At 42.8% G+C, this 7,314-nt stretch overlaps 1 long non-coding RNA gene across 1 annotated transcript; it reads right to left on the bottom strand.

Moving 5' to 3' along the window:
* Positions 1–3,962: 3,962 nt before the first annotated feature.
* On the bottom strand, positions 3,963–6,743 carry LOC141407799 (uncharacterized). The gene is made up of 2 exons (XR_012418432.1): positions 6,507–6,743; positions 3,963–6,339 (listed from the first exon to the last, which is right to left on the bottom strand). It is a non-coding gene; the product is annotated as an uncharacterized lncRNA (long non-coding RNA).
* Between the last annotated feature and the right edge of the window lie 571 nt (positions 6,744–7,314).

Below are 7,314 nucleotides of genomic sequence, written 5' to 3'. Positions count from 1 at the left end.
GTCTATATGATATAATAAGCATATAACATATATGATTATATATGTATATAACCATAGTTATTTATGATATAATGTACATAACTACATATAGATAGATAATCTATAATGATATAAGCACAGAAGCATGTAACGGTAGCTTCCAGAGGGAGCTGGTTGCTGAAGACCAAGACATAATTCAAGGGTTGGGACTTTAAGTCCCATTCCCAACTTCTAGGGAGGGGAGAGAGACTGAAGGTCAGGTTGATGATCAATGGCCAAGGGTTTAATCGATCATGCCTGTGTATGAAGCCTCTGTAAAACCCTAGGAGAACTGGGTTTGGAGAGCTTTTGGGTAGCTGGACGCAGGGAGGGTCCTGAAGAGTGGCACTCAGGGAGGGCATGGAAGCTCTGCGCTCCTTCCCCCACACCTCGTCCTACACATCTCTTCATCTGGATCCTTTGCAATATCCTTTATAATATTAATAAGCTAGCAAACATAAGTGTTTCCTTGAGTTCTGTGATTCAGTCTAGCAAATTACCTGAACACAAAAGAGAGGGTCCTAGAAATCCCAACTTGGGGCCTGTTGTCAGAAGTTCCAAAGGCCTGGACTTACGACTGATTCTGAAGGAGTCGGGGAAGTTTTAGCAGCTGAGTCCTTACCTTGTGGGGTCTGACGCTATCTCCGGGTAGATGGTGTCATAATTGAATTGGAGGACACCCACCTGGTGTCTGCTGAAGAATCAATTAATTGCTTGGTAGTCAGGAGAAACCCTCACACATTGGGTGCATAAGTCTTCTGTGTTAATGATTGTGGTGTTGAATGAGAGGATAGAAAAATGATTTCAGTTTTTCCAGACACTTACCTAAAGCTATTGGCTCGTAACTGGCAAAGCTACATTTTGAACCAAGGTTTTGTGGACTCCAGAGCCTGCACTCAGAATCACAACCCTGCTCGGCCCCCTTCTGTAAGTTTGGCTTTGGAAACTTTATGCCAAGAGGCTTTTGAATTCCTTGTAGATACATTTACTGCAGCTAGGGCGTGCTCATCTGCACTTCTCTGAAACATGCACCCGAACTCCTGTGCAGGCTGACACACTAACAGGTTTCCCTTCCCCTCTTTTTGAAAATGAACATTGATTTTTTCTATAGACACTCATTTTAAACACGCACTCATTTCTAAATACATATTCTAAAAAACTGAACAATGAAGAAAAGCATAAAGTAAAATTTTCTGCAGAATCCTATCATAAATTGGCAATTGCTTTCAGCGTTTCGGTAAAGTGGATTGTTATATTTCTCACCCTCTGCAAATAACTGCTGCTCACAAACATGAGCACACAGTCACGCATGAACCCATCCAAGTGTATGCCATTGGGCTTGGGAGACAGGTGTGCAATTTGGAGTCTAAATTTTCACCTGATAATCTGTCAGAAGTATTTGTCCATGTTGATAGTCACAGAGCTACACGTTACTGTGAGTGACATAGAGCATTCAGATATATAATTTTGTCATAATTTATCAATCTAGAATCTTATTCATTAACATTTAAGTTGTTTCTAGTTCTTTACTATTATAATGACTTTTTTATTATACTTTATGACTTATAATGAGCAACTTTCTACATATATTTTCAGCATTTGTCCACTTACATTCTCTAGGACTGACATTACTAGACCAAAGATGTGCTTGTTTTTACAAAAAAAAGGTAGAGTGGTGCTGGTTTCAGTTTGAAGTTGTGGAGAGCTAGAATAAGCATCACTCCCATTTTTATAAGAAATAAAACTGGACACACTACAAGTGCATGCTTTTTATTGAACCCATCAGAGAACTGAGGTCAAAAAGCAAGCAGCCCAGCCTGATGGCTCACACCTGTAATCCCAGCACTTGGAAGGCCTAGGTTGGCAGATCACTTCAGGTCAGGAGTTCGAGACCAGCCTGGCCAACATGGTGAAACCCTGTCTCTACTAAAAATACAAAAATTAGCTGGGCATGGTAGTGCATGCCTGTAGTCCCACCTACTCAGGAGGCTGAAGCAGGAAAATTGCTTGAACCCAGGAGGTGGAGGTTGCAGTGAGTTGAGATCACACCACTGCACCCCAGCCTGGGCAACAGAGCGAGACTTTGTCTCAAAAAACAAACACAAACAAACCAAAAAACAAACAAACAAAAAAAGCAAGTAGCCAACCTGAAGTTTGGAGAGATAGGTGCCTTCAGGGAGAAAACTACGTGAACCTTTGCTTACCTGGGGCAAACGATGTCTGTAAAAGCTGGTAGGAAGGCTCTTGCTGGTTTTTTCGGGTTTTGCTTTGTTTTGTTTTTGTTTTGAGATGGCGTTTCACTCTGTCACCCAGGCTAGAGTGCAGTGGTGTGATTTCGGCTCACTGCAACCTCTGCCTCCCGGGTTCAAGTGATTCTTCTGCCTCAGCCTCCCCAGTAGCTGGGACTACAGGCAAGCGCCACTACGCCCAGCTAACTTTTGTATTTTTAGTAGACATGGGGTTTCACCATATTGGCCAGGCTTGTCTCGAAATCCTGACCTCAGGTGATCTGCCTACCTCGGCCTCCCAAAGTGTTGGGATTACAGTTGTGAGCCACCACGCCCAGCCCTGGTTTTTTCTCCAGAAACCTACCACATGCCCACAGAGCAGAGGGAAAGAACCCAGAGACAAAGGAGCTATGAGGACTACCAGTAAAGTAGGACACTGAACTGCATCCTGGAGCAGGAAGGGGCATTACTGGAGAAACTGTTGTAATCTGGCCAAAGCCTGGGTAATGCACCAATAGCAATGTCTTAGTTTTCATCAGCATCCCACAGGCATGTAAGGTGCTAACATTGTAGAAGCCCGGGTATAGATAAACAGGAACCCTCTGTACCATCTTTGCAACTTTTCATTAAATCTACAATGACTCTAAAATTAAAAGTTTATTTTAAAATATAGAGCTCTTTTTATCGAAAAGAAAACCCTCATGACAAACTCATCAATTAGCAAAAGATAAAACACCTGGGTATAAGTTGGTACCTTTCTTGGTCACCTGCACCCATTGGATTTTAATTTAAATTTCAAGATTCTTGATCTATGGATGCTGGGAACTGGAAGAGACCCACAAGGTTTTCCACCCTTTACTTTTTTCCTTTTAAATGTGTCCTGGCAAATGTAGTTTAAGGTACAAAACATTTCCCAAATTCAGTGCTAGGCTCCGGAAGTTTGGCTTTCCAGTGTCTGGTTTTCCTGATTTGCCGGCGACTTCATTCCTCCATGAGAACATTTCTTGTATTTGAAAGAGTCAAAGGGAGAGGTTGCTCTTTGTTCCAGCAGGTGTCCTGCCCTGCTTCGAAGGACAGGCTGGTGGCTCAGATGGTAGATGTGACACTCTCCAGCCTGTGTGATGGTAATGGCTCTGCTGTTGGCTACTCTCCATGCCGCAGCCTCCTCATCTCCAAAATGCAAATAGTAATGGAGCTGCTGTGAGGATGAAGTGAACTGTACAGAAAACACACTGGAAAGAATATCTGGTTCAATACAAATTAACGTTATTGTTCTATTGGTTTCCTCTTGGCTATGCTATGGTGACAAACACCTCCAGCATCTGGTCCTAGTAGTGATAAGGTTCAGCTCTCACTCACGTCACCAGAAACCTTCTGCAGCTTGGCTCTTTCTCTGGCTAGTTGTGTGTGCGGAAAAGTGCAGTGAGACCTGGGGCCTGGCATAGGATTGGGGCATCCCGTTGGACGCTGTGCCGTGGTTAGGAGGATGGCGCTCACGATTTCCACTCACGTTTTATGAAGCCACGCAAGTCCAGCGGATAAGCTTGGTGTTAGTAAGGGCGGGAAAGTTTAATCCCACTACAGGGAGGGCAGCGAATAATTGGGAGCAATAAAACGATCGACCGCAACGCTTATGATTAAATATTATCATGATTAGACTTATAAGTGCAAATCCCCAAAGCTGGTTCTTTGCAATCAAAGAATATGGTAATTCTCTTTTTACTTTTTTTTTTTTTCTTTTTACAAAGGGCGTCCCTTTCCCTTAAGTCCTATTAGTAGAAGTTGCAATTTGCATAAAACAGCTTTCCTCTTCTGCATGGATTTTTCCATCCAATCACTAAAGAAGGTACACAACATTTGAATAAGACAGCTTCTCAGAACTTACTTTTAAAACAACAGGCATCGGCCCGGCACAGCGGCTCACACCTGTAATCCCAGCACTTTGGGAGGCCGAGGCAGGTGAATCACCTGAGGTCAGGAGTTCGAGACTAGCCTGGTCAACATGGTGAAACCCCGTCTCTACTAAAAATACAAAAAATAGCCAGCCGTAGTGGTGGGTGCCTGTAATCCCAGCTGCTTGGGAGGCTGAGGCATGAGAATCGTTTGAACTAAGGAGGCGGAGGTTGCAGTGAGCCGAGATCATGCCACCGCACTCCAGCCTCGGGGGAAGAGGGAAATTCCATCTCAAAAATGAAAATTAAAAAAATTACAGACATCACTGAGACAAAATGTTGGGAAAGATCATCATAGAACAGTGTCATGACAAGGTGTGATGGCATTTGTTTCAGAAGGGGAGGGGCTAGAATACAGCCCGGTATGCACGGTTACTGGACAATTATTTGAGTATGGGAGAGCCTGTCCTCTCTTGCCCAGTTAAAGACAAACCAGATGGAATAGTTCTGAAGTATTGTGGATCCTCTATCACTTTTTGCACAGAGAGAACATCAAGTCCTCTCAAATCCTTACTCTGGGCCGTATTCCAATGAGTCAGTGCTTTCATCTACAGGAAAGCCAGAAATACAACTACGTTGCACTTCAGGTCTGAAGGTGGAATAGACTGAGGGAAAGAGAAGAGTTTCAAAAGTTTTTAAATCTGAAAATTCCAGATCCAGAACAAAATACCACAAAAATGACTTCAGGAAAGATAATTTAACTGTACATTTAAGGGAACAAATAATTAAAGAATTAGTTCTCTGATGCATGAAGCATGTTGTCAGAGGACTCTATGTCTTGATTCACTGACAATAACTACGATAAAAAATTCCTGATTTTCAAGTTAGCCATTATGAGCATTTGAAGTACCAATTTTTCTGAAAGCGTGATAAGGTAGAGGCCATTTGGTAGTTATAATCACTTTCCATGTAGAACTCTAGAAGGCATTGATATTCATTCTTAGTGGTTATCAATTCGACCTCTACTGAATAGCCCAGATTTATGGGAAACTCATTAAGGAGTCAGGCGACGTCTCTGGTAGTCCATCCTGTCTGATAATTAATGGACTTACCCTAGGAGACAGCTTAAGACTCCAAAACGAACGTACTCAAAAGCTCTCTGCTTACCAGAGACAGCAGGTTGGGGGTAGAATTTAATATCCATTTATTCATCTAAAAGCTGGGAAGGTGCTTTGGCCATTAACAAGTTAGACACAATTTATTGGAGATACATATCTCCATACACGCATAAACAAAAAAATACGTGTGTATATACATGGAAATTTAAAAGTATATATGGATATATGTATGTGGATGTGTGTGTGTGTGTATATACATATATATATACACACACGTATTTCTCAGAAGTTTCTCTCTTCTCTTCTCCAGCTGCCATTTTTCTGGAAACCTTCATCTGCTTCCTGAGAAACAGCAGATAGGAAACTAGAGCCCACCCTTGGATACTGACCACCTTCTGATACCACTGAGCAAGGTTGTCAAGAAAGACCCCAAGAAGCACAGGACCCAGAGTGATGCAAGTTCATCAAAACCATGTAACTTAAACGTATCAGGATATACTAACTTCCAAGTGCCTAGCCTTGAACTTCCACAAACACTGACTTTAAATCATTACAATTCTTTGGAACAGACATGATTATGCACACTTTATTGATAGAGAAGTGGAAACTCAGACAGGTAAATCTGAGGTTTTACATGATCCTTCCATAGCTTTTTGTACTATGGAAAACTACAGAATGGGCACATACTCATCTACATATCTATATATCCATATAAACATCATCTTTACATAGTTGATAAAGTCCAAGAAACTCAAATGGAACCCAGCAATTCCTAAGAATTGTTATGGATCAGGCTGTTATGACTTGTTGTATCTGGTGGTCCCTGAAATTATGAAATAGTGCTTCTTAATATACATGTCAATGCATATTTACTACGTGGCCCTGTCTGGGAAAGTTCTTATTCGTGGTGAGCTATTTTCATTTAGTTTTTAAAGAAAGCGTTTTCAAGGATTTCTGGGAACAGAGGATATTTGTCACTTACTTGAACTTACCTGGCAAAGTCTCAATTGGTCAAATTCAATCTTTACTTCCACCTCCACATTCACAGCTGAAAGTAGTTGGAGGAAAACACAGCCAGGCTACCTGGATACAACCAGAAAACATAAGTTCCCCTTAAGAGAGCCCTCATTGAGCCTAGCGGGTGTCTGCAGCCCCCTATCCCAGTGGTTCTCCAGGGGAAGTCCCCTGGCCACAGTACAGGCATCACCTACGGAATCAGAAACCCTGGAGCTGAAACCCCACAATCTCACCTTTAACCAGCGTGCCAGGTGATTCTGTTGTGTGCTGGAGTTTGGGACTCACTGCAAATTCTTTGACTCCCCCATTGCTTCAAGAGGATTAGTCTGCTGTTGGTTTTCTCTCCCTAAAGCAGTGATGTCCTTTCCTCCATCCCCCCTCACAGAAAATCTTGTTTCATTTTCCCATAAGAACACAGAAGCAGAAAGGAGAGGACGGTCACATTCTGCCGTCCCCACCCCTGCCAGCCTGTGTACAGCTTGACCGTGTGCTCTTCTTTCCCTGTTGTTACTGCTGTTCTCGTCCAAGGCCACCCCCTCCACTCTGGCCCTAGTTTCTCTCCTTTGAAATGCTCAAGGGCAACATGGCCCCAGCAGTTCACAAATTTCTCTCCTTCCTTTGCATCCTACTGCAGCGTAATCCCCATCTAAATCCAAGAAACAGACCCAAATCCAAACTCTGTGGATGCTACATCGCCTCCAGCCCATTTCTTTGCTCCCCTTTATATTAATTTGCTTCAAAAAGTTGTCTATACTCGTGCCAAGTTCCTCGGTTCTTTTTTCCGGTTGAACCTATCCAATCAAGCCTTTATCCCTACTACTCACCAAAACAGTTCTTGTGAAGGAAGCTATCAACACCCCCATTGCTAAATCCAATGGTCTGGTTTTAGTTCTCATTTTATATCTTTGCCCCCAGCATTGTCGACAGCTGATGGCACCCTTCTTTCTTCACTTGGCTTCTGGGACACCAACGTTTCTCATCCTCTCTCCTCACTGATGCGCCTTTTCAGTCTTTTTACTGGTCACTCCTCATCTCTCTAAC

The sequence above is a fragment of the Macaca fascicularis genome, chromosome 10, assembly GCF_037993035.2.
Source record: "Macaca fascicularis isolate 582-1 chromosome 10, T2T-MFA8v1.1".
Lineage (NCBI taxonomy): Eukaryota > Metazoa > Chordata > Mammalia > Primates > Cercopithecidae > Macaca > Macaca fascicularis.
Note: the sequence above shows the minus strand (reverse complement) of the source record. Positions and strands in the feature narration are given on the sequence as shown.